The sequence below is a fragment of the Camellia sinensis genome, chromosome 12, assembly GCF_055761805.1.
Source record: "Camellia sinensis isolate YWXY chromosome 12, ASM5576180v1, whole genome shotgun sequence".
Lineage (NCBI taxonomy): Eukaryota > Viridiplantae > Streptophyta > Magnoliopsida > Ericales > Theaceae > Camellia > Camellia sinensis.
Window position 1 is genome coordinate 156,740,250 of NC_138972.1, and position 13,677 is coordinate 156,753,926.

The window sequence follows — 13,677 nt, forward strand, 5'->3', positions numbered from 1 at the left end:
TTTAAAAAGCCCAACGTGTCTAGCAGCTCTAACTACCAATCCATCAATTGCATTGCACTTGTGAATTATTTCTAATGTACATCCTTTCATTTGTTATTGGATTTAAAAGTTTGAAACGATTGTATATTGTTCATCAAAATATGCATTAGAATATCATTTTACATTTTACTAATTTATATCTTTAACACACTAGTTAGTAAGGCACTTTATTAATTCACTTTTTTGTTTTGTTTCCCAAGTTCTCAGTACTTTTTTTTATTTTGACTTTTCAGTGAGTCAATATTCTTACGACCATAATTACCTTATGGAAATTAATTTATTTGTTAATTGGTGAAAAACACAGATTTTTTAATTCTCGAATTGTTTGGTTCTAATTTTCTAAATTCAATTTTCTGAAAGCTATCCCCTTATCTCTAAACAATAAAGCTATACATACCAATTGATACGTCAATTAGTGTACTAATTGATGATGTAGCATAGTTCTATTGGCTTTGAATTTTTATAGCTTGTATATTAGGTAGAGTCTAAAGTTTTGAGGTTGCAATGCAATTGCATATATTGGTACACTAATTGATTTGGTATATCAATTGGTGCGTGTAACACGATTGATCTCTAAAGAGTCCTGCCACTTTGCTCGTACCTTCTGACATATTGAAAACTAATGCAATGGGAAATCAAGTGGTATGAGGTTAAAGCCATTAACTCAACAAAATTAATGTAACATATATTTCAAAACTAACTACAAATTCAATTATACCAGATTCTAATTGATGCGATAGATAAACAAATTAAATATATATCAAAATAGATTTAATGAAATGAAACTAAAAATTAGTAAAAAAAGTAAAGGTGAGTAAAGAATATAAAGAAACATATACTGGTTGTCCCACCACAAAAAAAAAAAAAAAAAAAAAAAAAAAAAAAAAAAAAAAAAAAAAAAAATTGATTATATGCATTAATTAGTGGCCGACACCCAAAAAAAAATGGCAAAAAGTCATTTTTATAGTTGGGCTAGTCTTTCATAATAGAAAATATTATAGTACACTTAAATTAAAAAAATAATAAAATAATTCATACTTTTTAAATCATAATAAAAAAAATGTTATAATCAAATATAATATGAGATATAATTAAAGATCTCATGAGTCATAATTAGAGTAATGTCATAACTAAAAAAAAATGACATAACTAACATTGCTTATGATGCAACCCTTTCAAGAGGCGTGTACATTAGAATTTCCTCTTCAAAACAAAAACTTATTAGATTGTGGTGGAGAAAATTATAATTACACTCTTTGAAATTTGCTTAAAATACACATTTGTTATTGTGATTTGGGAAATTACAAATACCTCATTGTCATATTTTTTTATTTAACAAAATTAACTGAAAAATTGAAATTCCTAACTCTTCCCTATACAATGATAAAATTACCTAAATTATTAATTGGAATAAATTTCCAACATTAATTAACTTGATAATTTATTAATGAAATAAGTAACACTACAGGGAAAATGAGTTTTGGCGACGTTTATTTAACGGCGTTTTGTTAAACGTCACATTTTATAATATTTAACGACGTTTCTTAAACGTCGCTGTTTTAAAAAATCAAAATGGCACCGTTTCAAGCGTTTAAAAGCGCCTTCGAATGTCCCCTCTCTCTCCCTTAAATGGGCACTCTGAAGCCCTAATCTCTTTCAGTCTCTCGTTCACTCTCTCTCTTTCTCTAGACCCTCTCAATGGATCGATTCATCTCTCACTGATTCATCTCAGAATGATACAATCTCGGTGATTCATCTTGGCGATTTCGATTTTGATTTTGATTTCGAAGTTCTCTCTATATTTCGATTTCGAAATTTAATGTTTCGGTGATTCTCTCTCTCAATTTCAAAGCTTATTTTGAATATGAGAATAATTGTTAAAGCCCTTTGTAAACCGTTATTTGGAATCCTCATTCCTTCAAATCTCGTCTCTCTCAACCCTCTCTAAACCGTGATCATTCTCACAGATTCATCTTTGAGATTCAGAGCGATTTCGATTTCGAAGCTCCACCGCCACCACCGTCTGCACCGGCTCGATTTCTCTGATTTCGATTTCATCTGAATCTCTGATTTCGATTTTGATTTCGATTTCGAAGCTCCACCGCTACCACCATCTGCACCGCCACCACCACCGCCACCGCCATCTGCACCAGCGAGGTATCGATTTCTTGAAACTCGCTTCTCTTCAACACAACAGCACATCATGACTTTTAATTCCTGGTTTTAAATTTTTGTTTTCGGGAAATCACATCTCTATCTGTTGGTCAATCTTCAATTGCTCATTAAATTTCTGAACTTATTAAGAGACCTAAGCTTGAGACAGGTATCTGTTATGACCCAGTAGATTTCTGAATCCACCATGATCAGACATACTCTGTCCTTTGTAGTTGCTGAAATCTTATCCATGATTCAGATTTATGCGAGATTGATTCAAATGAGATGATGGACTTGATCTCCAATCAAAAGATTTAGATCTACATGACCTGAAGCTGATCTTTTGAGGCATCTCTGAAATCTGATGCTATTGACTTTGTCCATAGATGTCCCAATTCTTTGCAGATAAAAATGGAAAATATCCATCCTTGAACTCCAGGTAACTTTTGTAACTATGATGTTTAGATATACTAGATTCATGTTACTTGTTGCCATTTTTGCCACCTTTTATAAATTTTTAACATCTAATACCAATTTATTATTTTTCTTTTTGCAGCACAGGTGTCTCGCTTTCTTTGCTATTGGTTCAAAGTTGACTTTTAATTTCCTGGCTCAGATGCAAATGTGAGATGATAAATATGGGTCTTTACTGATATTTAAAAATGTTTCGCTATTTATATAAGCAGGATTATCTGGTGGAGTCATAGCCAGGATATCCATAGCAGGAGGAGTCATTATCCTCACCTTCTATCGTTACATAAGATTCAATTTTGGAATGCTTAATATTTTTTCCATTGATATTTGTATGTTGTAGGAACGCTTAGAATCCATTTGATTTCTAAATCAGATTTATTAGCTATTGTATGTTTGAGATTAAAAACTTTGAAATTTTATTTCATAGGGATGTTTCCTCACATCATTTAACACACAGTCCCCAGCCTAAATATAGTCACTCGAAGATTGGTGTAACTTATGCCTTCTGTAGTGCTAAGTCATCAGATGTTTAATTGCTTTGGGGATTCCCTTCACTTGTCCAGCTTTGAGACAGTCTTATTTTCTAATTCAGCAAGGTTCATGGTTTAGTTGCTTGTGGTGGCGATGATGGTGCTGTGGAATGCTTTGACATGAGAGTGAGATCTTCAGTTGGTAGGATAAATGCTGTTGCGCCTGCTTGTGATATTGACTAGGTAGCATTCATACAAAAATTTCAGTGATATCTGTGGAAATGGGGCAATACATTGTCATGTGAAATTGTTTTCATAAATACAAGATGCCTGAGGGTCAAATTTGATGAAGTTGAATTTGTTGCTTATATTTTCAAGAATGCTATGTTATTGACCACTTGCTGGGTACTTGTATGGATGGCATGTTCTTTAAGCTAAAGTTGTATCGATTGTCTTACTATGATATCAGTGTTCATTTATTTAAATTTCCTCTGGCATGTCCTAATCTTGTCTTCATCCTCATTAATTTTGAAAAAACAAATGAAAGGAAGCTGGAGTTCTCTCTTTTTTTTTTTTTTTTGAAACCATCTTCCACCATGTGGAGGAGGAGGAAGCTTTAGGTTTCAATAATGAATTTCTGTGACTAAGAATATGCTCTAACAATATCTATGGATTCGTAGGAGGTTACTGCAATAGAGTTTGATGGAGAAGGAGGCTATTTCATGGCTGTTGGAAGTAGTGCTGGAAAGGTATGACTAAATCATCATTTGGCAAAGGGTTGTAATTATATCATATTCTCTGTATTATCCTAACAATATTTGCTACATAACTTTAAACTTATCAATCTTATCACAACGCCGGGGGGAGGGGGGGTTGGTTGGGGAATAAAGAAAAAATAATTACTCTATGCATTTTGGGTGCTATATTGATTAAATTCTCTGAGTGGGTGAATTGAATGTGACTAAACTGTTCTTCCACTGGAATCTGTAATAGAGAGCACGGAGTTGCTTTTCTTCTTATGTAAGAGATATAAAGCAAGGAAACCTTGTAGCTCTAGAAGTGATGGAAAATGAGTGTGGAATCTAACAGTACTAGTAGAGCAACAGGAAAAATTGTGCAGAAGAATTCTGATTACACAAATGAACAGGAATATCTGTGGATGGAGAATTATAAAATTCTGAATTCACATAGTAAACCATGATTATGCTACTGAAATATTGAAATGGAAAGGTATTAGGTGGTATTTTACATTAACGTCCATTTATGTGGGAACTGGGAAGTTTCAAAGGAAAGACGTGATATGGCGTTTCTATTATACTATTGTTAATTTTTTACTAATAATGCCGTCATTGCCCATATAGTACTGCTATTTCTAGAACTGTTGGTAAAAAGTTATATACTCAGTTTGGGAATTTAAAATTGTAAATGGCAGCTAACTGTATAACAGTTTAGGAAGGAAATAGCCGGTGAATGGAGTACTGCATGTGGGAGAATAACAGTTGTGAGAGTTTGTTTGCAATAATAACATGTCAAATAATGTTGCAATGGAAATGAGTGTTTAGTACTTGATAGTAATTCTGGAAATTGCATTTTATAAATTCAGTAAAAATTGAAATATATGTATGTATTTCGGTTTCATGATAGTGATGTAGGGATACTTCAAATCTTTGTGTACCCTTATTGGCAATGTGCTCTGCCTGGTGCAATGGTTGAAGCTTGAGGGAAGTCAGTCACTTCCTGTTAATAGTTAAGGTTAGGTATGTATGCATAGTATCTTTCCTAGTAGCCTCCGTTAGTGACGTGTAGCACTGAAGGATGGTCTTTTTCCCTTGTTGCATGATGATGTTATATATATAGACATGGGGAGTGAGAGGGCACTTTCCACTATGGAATACAGCCTTATTTGATAGTTCAGTATGGGTTTTATTGAATATCTTCTAAGATTTTACCTCCCGTTATATTTATTTTTCATAAGTGTAGATATTCATGCCTTCGAATCCATTGCTTAGAAACTTCGTGATACCCCATGTGATGTGGAATTGAGTATGAGTATCGTGTATGGGTGTGTCTCTAAGTGTTAGACCTTCATAAACTTAAATCTTAGGATATTCGGATATTATCCAAATTAGGATATGGGTATGTGAACTCATTATGGACACACACACACACACATTACATATAATGTAATATTCTTAGATGAGATGATGTAAATTATGTAAAAATGTACTTGAGATTAAATAAGATATAGAAAAAATGTGGAATTTTTGTCTCTCATCTATGAAAGAGGTTATAAATGTTCATTTTCTAGCAAATGTGAGTTTCTTATTCTTCAAATATTGTACAAGGTTGGAGGATCCATGTCACGCCCCAAACTTGCCCCTAAAAGTTCGGGCATGACCCATTCAAAAACAGACATATAACCTGGTATATATAGCATATGGGGCCTTATCGGAAGCACAAAATATTAAAAGAATACTAAACCAAACAAACTCCATTGAGCTATTTCTAATATGCCAGGATCTCATACATCACATGCACCACGATAGGCCGATAAAGTCCAAAAATATTCCTTAGCAGTACTTATACACAAACACATATACAAACCCAGCCCTATAATCGAGCATGTATAAAACTATTGAAGTTATATACATTCAACCTTGGAAGGATAGTCAAGAAGTAAGCCAATTATCTTAATAAACTTCACAAAATAAGTGGCCTCGTAAGTGCCTGGATACACGAAGGTTGACAAAAGAAACCGGGCGTCATGGGTTAGGATTGACCACCTGGTTGGTTGCCTACAGAAACAGACATAACAGAGAGTGAGCCGGGCTCAGTGAATAGTAATACATAAATGAAACAATGCTCAACTTGAAACATGACATATATCAATACATATGGAAGTGCAGAGGTCACATAGTTAGCTTGATTCTGTGTTCATCTTATAACGGCCTTAGGCCCAGTCTTGAACATAACAGCTTGACATATCACATCTTAAATCATAATGGCTTGAAGCCCTTGAACATGGTGGCATAATGCCCTTGAACATGGTGGCATGATGCCCTTAAACATGGTGGCACAAAGACCTTAAACAGAGTGGCATTACGCCCTTGGATAATTTGGCATTAAGCCCTTGAATATACTTATACGAACTCAAGAGGTGTCTCACACGGATTCTAGAGGTGGCTCACGTCGTAGCACTTAGTTCCGTGTAGCACTTTGTTTCATATCATAACAACTTATATTGAATGGCCGTAGGCCTAGAGTCTTATAGAAGGAAGGTATTTTATCTTTCCCATTTCTTTATTTACATACTTGAAACATTACTTGAAACATTAACATACATACTTGAAACATTAACATAGTTGCATACTTGAAACATTAACATAGTTGCGTAAACGAAATGCTAATGAAAATCATTAGCCATATGTAAAGCGGATAATGATACTACTACTCACAGTGTTGCGATAATCTGCTTGTTCCTCCCGGAGTGTGCCCTGCACACATTCAACCCTTTCAATTTAGTTTCATTTTCATATCAAATTATTTTCTGTTTCGTTTAACTTCGAAGGAATTTATACATATTAAAAGGCATCAAATACATATTCCGACAACATTAGAGGGTTCTACACGCAAAACGGAGCGATCCACGTTTTTCAGCAAGGGCCGCACGTGCGGCTGTAAGCCCCGTACGTGCGGCAAACTCCCCCGCACGTGCGGCAGAATGCCCCCGCACGTGCCTTTTAAGCAGAACCAAACCCAAAATTTTCAGCATTTGCCGCACGTGCGGCAGTGACTCCCGCACGTGCGGCGATTCCCCTGTTTTGGTCCGAAATTTGCATCAAAATCCCATTCTTTTGGGAGTGTTTGCAAGGCTCTAAAATGGATCTTTTCGTTGCCAAATTATGGTTCAAAAAGCATGAAATTTAAGGTACAATATACAACACTCTAGCTTGAATTAAATCCATGCACACAACTCAATTCAATGGACCAAAAGTTGAAACTCATAAACACACTTCCATGTCTTGAGGTTCTTAGCTTCACATGCACATAACATAACATAGATACACAAAATCATGCTCATAATAATGAATACCAACTTGATAATGAAGGAAACACATGATGATAGGATTAACATACCAAAATTTCAACACACACACACACACACATCCAAGACCTCTATCACAATTTAGATCATTCTATATCAAAACTTCCTATTTCACTTTGGAGAAGAGGATTGGACTAGGGGAAATTGAACTTACCTTAGCTTCAATCCCTCTCAAGGCTTCCTTGTTCTTCCTCTCAACACTTTACTCCCAGAGAACATTTTATGAGGTAGGTCTTAAGTCTTTAGCTCTATGAGAAGCTTATAGATATATATAGATATATTGATTGAATAAGGACAAAAAGTAATCGTTTAAACATCCGAAATTGAAATTTTCCAAAAATGCTTAATATTACCTAAAAATTATGCTGATCACATATATAAAATAAATTTCAGACAATTAAGCCCTTAAGGCCTCCAATTTCGATTCAAACCTTCTAATGTAACAGATACTTTTCTTGTTGAACAGATAGACATCCTTAAACATATGGTTCACTTACTTAATTTTAATTTCCCATAGGATTTCACAGTAAGCATTCAAAATCACAAAATCGGATCCGAAAATATAACAGAGAACATGTACGAGGGTCGGGTTATTACAATCCAAGTTTCTAAATTGTGTATGGGTTTAGGACAGATATTCCATACCCTTGTCATATCAAATGGACACAAGTACTTTGGGGGAAATAGAAGAGTCCATGTAACATAGATGATGCCTTAAACTAATGATGAATGGACCTAACCATGGGGATTATTTTAGACGTGTTGCCATTTTGTAACATATAGGGATTCAACAAATTGAATCCACCTCAGCACCATATGCATACCTGTCCCTATGATAGTGAATATGGGTACAAGTGCATGTTTATTTGTATGTATGCAATGTGATGTAATCAGGGAATATAGTTTTTTGATGGTATTGAGTTTCTGATGGCATTGTGCAACCAAAATATTCCATGACATTTTATATTTCATTAAGGTGATGTGAAATTCTATCAGTGTGATTGATGTATTTGAATATTTGTACAGTATTTCTATAATTTTGGTTATATGAGACATCTTCTTCATCCGCAGTGCAGCCACCTGAATCAACTTATGATCTTATGATCAAAGATGACCTAGAAAGTTCACAAGCATTGTCATGCTTGCAGATTGAGATAGTGGTTTATGCTTGTCAGGTTGTTTTTACAACTGGACTTTGGATACTAATTTTGTACATCATCATTTGTGATATAATGTAGTCGTTTCCATGACAGAGACATGTCCAGCACCTTCCAGATGGTGCCAGGGTAGTTGTTCTATCGGAGATGGAGCTGGTGTGGGCAAAGGACGAACAATTGCAGGGTTGATCTTCGAGAACATGGGAGGAGGAAATCATTGTAAGATTTTGGGTTGATGTAATCTTCTCATGCATACACATCTGACCATGGTCACATTCTTGATTTAATTGCACTTTATGAAGGTCTAGTAAATTGATGACCAGGTGGAACTTCTCAAAGAAGTGTTGTCACTCTAAACTAATGGATCTTTTTATTTGACTCTACTAAATTGATGACCAGGTGGAACTTCAATTCCATGGCAGTGTTGATGTAAACGAGAAGGATGCAATATTCAATTATCGAAGGAAATATCTTCCTACACAGCATGCATGACAAATTGCATGCTATTTGTTCCAATTCTAATGGTGTTAGTTTAAATGCAAGCATTTTATAGTTTTGAGCACTACAAAAAAATTGACTTTTTGCGACGGTAAAATACCGTCGCTAATACTCCTAATGCCGTCGCTAATACTTTTTGCGACGGCAAAATGACTTTTTGCGACGGCAAGAGGGGTCGCAACTGCAGGGGTTGCAAAAGAGTTTTTGCAACGGTAAGTGCCGTCGCTAATGTTTTGCGACGGCATTTTTTGCCTTTTTGCGACGGCACCGTGCAGTCGCTAATAACGTTTGAAATTTCTTGACTTTTTTGCGACGGCCCAATTTTACCGTCGCTAAAAATGTTATTTGAGACGGCAAAAAATTGCCGTCGCCAATAATCTTTTTTTTTTAAAAAAAACACTTTTTTGCGACGGTGTAGTGCCGTCGCAGAAAGTATAAAAAATATGAAATTTTTTATTTTTTGCGACAATGTAATGCCGTCGCAAAAAATATTAAAAAATATTAAAATTTCTATTTTAAATAATAAAATTTCTACTTTTTGCGACAGTATAATGTCGTCACAAAAAATAAAACCTGTAACAAAATTAATAAAAATATTAAAATTTTCTACTTTTTCCGGTGGTGCCGTGTCTCTCTCTCTCAAAGCTGATTATTTACATTCTATTCACAAAAACATCATAACAGAAAACAAAAATAAAAATTGATCAAACCATCAAATTCAATATTTTACAAAGAACAATTAAACTGTACATGTTCATAAAAACATATTTAAATTATAAAATTCACCCAAATCTTAAAAAAAAAATAATAATAATAAAATAAAATCTAAAATTCACCAATCAGCACATTGGATATTTAGGAACAAAGCTCAGGTCCCATCATGAGCGAAGTGGAAAGCTTATTGGTTTAAAAAAATGAAGAACAAACTGAAGGTGGAGCTAATTTTGGTGGTGGTGTTGTCGGTTATGGATTGGAAAGAGTCTAGCTGGTATACCATTGAAAGTCTCCTTTGGTGATCTGAATATGAACTTTGAAATCCCAATCTAGCTCTGTGAGATCAGGCTCCTCATGCAGAGCAAAAACCATTATCCCTTTCTTTGCTGCACCAAAACAAAATCTCCAAGCTGAGTAAATATGTATAGGTGAAACTGAACTTAATAGTCATAATTTGAAATAATAATTAAAGAAAAATATAATATACAGACAAACCAAAACTATATGTTTAACCAAACACAATATCTTAGCTCCAACTGAGATATGCTTCCTTCCAATAAGTGAGCAATAAGTATTCCAGACAGCATCCCAAAGATCAGTGATTCTACAATAGCAGCTTAAATTTGCAAGTTAGCACCCAACCTTTCCCTAAGAATTTTGCAAACAGAAGGCCACTGCTTGCCCTAGTACTAATTTCATGTCATCAAAGACTTTGCACTCGAACATGAGAAAACTCAAGTGAGACTCAACAAGATTTACATACAGGGAATTAGTAATGAGATCCATAAATAGTGATGACATTTACACAGTACCATCTACATGATCATATGTTAAAGACATGTCAGTTCTTATTAGCATAAAATTACGAAGTGAAATATAATTATGTGCTTACAATCATTATCATGCTAACTAAATTATGTACTACAGAATTGCAAACCATGAACTCTGCATATTGATCGTGTAAGAAATATAAAATCTAGACAAAAAGCATCCCCCTGTAATATCAGGGGCAATCTCATTTTACCTCTAGCAATTAGTTTGGTTGAAAAACCAATTGACAGCCACAAAGCACCAAATAGAAAATCATATTACTATGTATTGGCAAAAAACCATGAAGTTTAAGTGGATCTCTTAAGTTTTCAGAATGCATGCCTGCCTGTTTCGTAACAGATTTAAGTGGATCTCTTAAATTCCAAGACAAGATTTAAGGAGAGTCCACTATCAACTAAAGCAATTTGTTAGGCAAAAGGGAAGATGAAAAACAATGGAGACTTCCATAATGTCCAAACAACGTTTGCAATGACAATCATTCTGCCCATATGGCTACCCAAAAAAGCAAATAGACTAGTCTGGTGTAAAAGTGAGAAGGGTAAGATCCTTGGGAAAGGGCAAGAGGCCAATAGATTACTAGAATGTCTATAAAAAAATATATGTATATTCAAAAAAAAAAAAAGATGATTAGAATGCATGTAATTTCTTCCCTTGATCACTAGAACTTCTTGTTGATTACTAGAACTTATAGTTGATTACTAGGGTTCCTTGTATGATTAAAAGAACACATGATTGATCACCAGTGGGCGAGGGGGAAAGGGAAGAAGGTATGAAATATTATAACCTCTTGGTAAACAAACCCACTCTTATTTACATGCAAACGCAAAACATACATCAATTATCCTCTAAGAAAATGCATTGGTGTTCAAAGCATATATTTGCTTCAAATGTTGGATCCTTTTTTTTATTTTTACCGACAAGTGCAGATCTGGGATCCATTCCACACATGTTGATGCCATATCCAGCCTTAGTATAATGTCGTTCAACATATGGTCAACACGAAGACATATCATAATCCCCACCCCCCCCCCTCTAAATATTATGTGCACACCACTTCTAAAACCTACAAAAGGGAACCGAAAACATTCATTTTACTTTTCAAGAGGAAAATTTTCAAAGATGAATAAATTCTTCTTATTTTTCTTATTGTACTTATGATAACTTCTACCTTGTTATGAAAAAAAATATATCATGAAGCATGTTTAATATTTAAAATGGTAGTCTCTTAAATTAAAACAGAGCCTTTCCTTTAAAAATTCAAGACTTAAAGCCTTCAAATTTATTATTTGGACCAAAGGCAGAAAATCCAACCCAATTTTTTTTTTTAAGTTCCAAATTAGGAAAGAAAGATCTTTGAGACTTCAATAAGTAGATAATTTGTATAGCACTCAAAAAACAGAAAAATAAATGAAAGGAATATATCTATATGAGCTTTTGTAAGTACCTTCCGAACATATAGAGATTCTTCAGCTAATTGGAAGTCCTATAAAAGACCAATGCTTGGAATAATTTTTGGAAGTAGATTATATACAGCCCTTGTACTTGATTCGCCATTATTCGAAAGACATGTAAGCTCATTCTCTAGAGCAGAGTAAGCATCTGCAAATGCCTGCATCAACAATGCGATTGAATGTAAGAAACATAGCATCAGTAAAATCATACCTATGAGGAATATTTGTTTATATAACCACAGATTATGTCTCATTTGGGGACTACATATTTTAGTTTAAAAGTTAAAAATCACTATAAATTGTCACATCTCTCTCTACTTTTCTGCATATCTTTTCGTAAAAAATCAAAAAGTAACTAAAATAATTTGTTCCCAAGTCTGACAACAAATCAAACAGTAATTACCTCTTAGCAGTAGGTGAATGTTCATAACTCACCTTGCAGAAACTGAGATTAGGTTAGGCAGATATTCTATATAGTGTATTACAAGTATGTAATACAGGAATTGGGCTTTGGGCGAGCTTTCGCATCTCAACTGTGTGAAGAGGTAATCATTCAAAACCCACCTCCCAATTGATTCATGACTGAACCTTCCACCCATTCACGGCGAAGGACCAGTGAGTCTCCGAGTGCGGTTCCAAGGACCTTTTCCACCATCGATTCGATTCTTTCAAAAATCAGCTAAAGAATACAGATACCAAAAACCAAAGTTCATAAATATTTCGAACTAAGATCATAAAAATCAGATCACGCTTACCTGTGTGTGAGTCGATCGGTGCAGAGATGCAAAACCAGAGAGTGAGTGTGAGACTGATGAGATGAGAGAGTGAGGGAGACAGATCAGATCAGATCAGAGATATATATATATCTGATATATATATATATATATATAAAACAAAAAAAATCAACGATCGGGAGAGAGAGAGACAGAGATTGAGAGAGTTTACCTGTGAAGTAGATTGATCGGCTGTGCGATGATGATCGGAGCGATGAGATGAGAAAGAGAGTGATCGGTGCAGAAAGTTTCCATGTTTGAACGATCGGCTGCCAGAAACGAGAGAGTGAGAAAGAGAGACTGTGAGATGGTGAGTGAGTAATGGTGAGACTCAGAGAGAGCGCGAGAGAGAGAGAGTGAGGGAGCCGATTATAGATTAGGGTTTTTTTTTCTTTTGTTTTGTTTGTTATAGGTGAGTGAGATGGTGAGTGAGAGATGGACGGTTAGATTTGAAAGGGGGGAAAAAAAAATTTTATTTTTTTTTTGATTTTTTTATGAAATTTAATTTTTTTGAATTTTTTTTTTTATTTTCATTACAAATGAATATTTAAATAATAAAAAGATTTTTTTTTCGCAACGGAGGATGCCATTGCTAAAAAAAATTATTTTTTATTAAAATAATTTTTTTATAGTTAATGAATTTTTATTTTTATTTTTATTTTTTCATTTAGTAAGGTTAAAAATTTATTTGTTTCATATTTATTTTAATGAATATAAAATTATTATTATTTTTTTATTTGGTAGAAGTAGGGATAATATTTTCCATTAAAATAAAGTTAATTTTTTGTGGCCAATGAGAGAAAGAGATATAGAGAGAGAGAGACAGGGAGACAGAGAGAGAAAGAGATAGAGAGAGAGACATAGAAAAATAGAGAGAAACAAGATATGAGCGAGAGATGGACAAAGAGAGAGAGAAATAGAGCGAAAAAAGATGATCGAGAGAAAGACATAGAAAAAGAGAGACGGAGAGAGAAGAAAGATGAGCGAGAGAGACAGAGAGAGAAATAAAGA

At 34.3% G+C, this 13,677-nt stretch overlaps 1 long non-coding RNA gene across 2 annotated transcripts; it reads right to left on the reverse strand.

The window, feature by feature from the left end:
* Window positions 1-9,530: 9,530 nt before the first annotated feature.
* LOC145804874 (uncharacterized) lies at window positions 9,531-13,156 on the reverse strand. 2 transcript variants are annotated; one of them, XR_014347568.1, is made up of 4 exons: window positions 12,839-13,156; window positions 12,649-12,701; window positions 11,887-12,051; window positions 9,531-10,215 (listed from the first exon to the last, which is right to left on the reverse strand). It is a non-coding gene; the product is annotated as an uncharacterized LOC145804874 (long non-coding RNA). The 2 variants fall into 2 exon arrangements; XR_014347569.1 differs by having other exon boundaries at window positions 9,531-9,997; window positions 12,839-13,137.
* Between the last annotated feature and the right edge of the window lie 521 nt (window positions 13,157-13,677).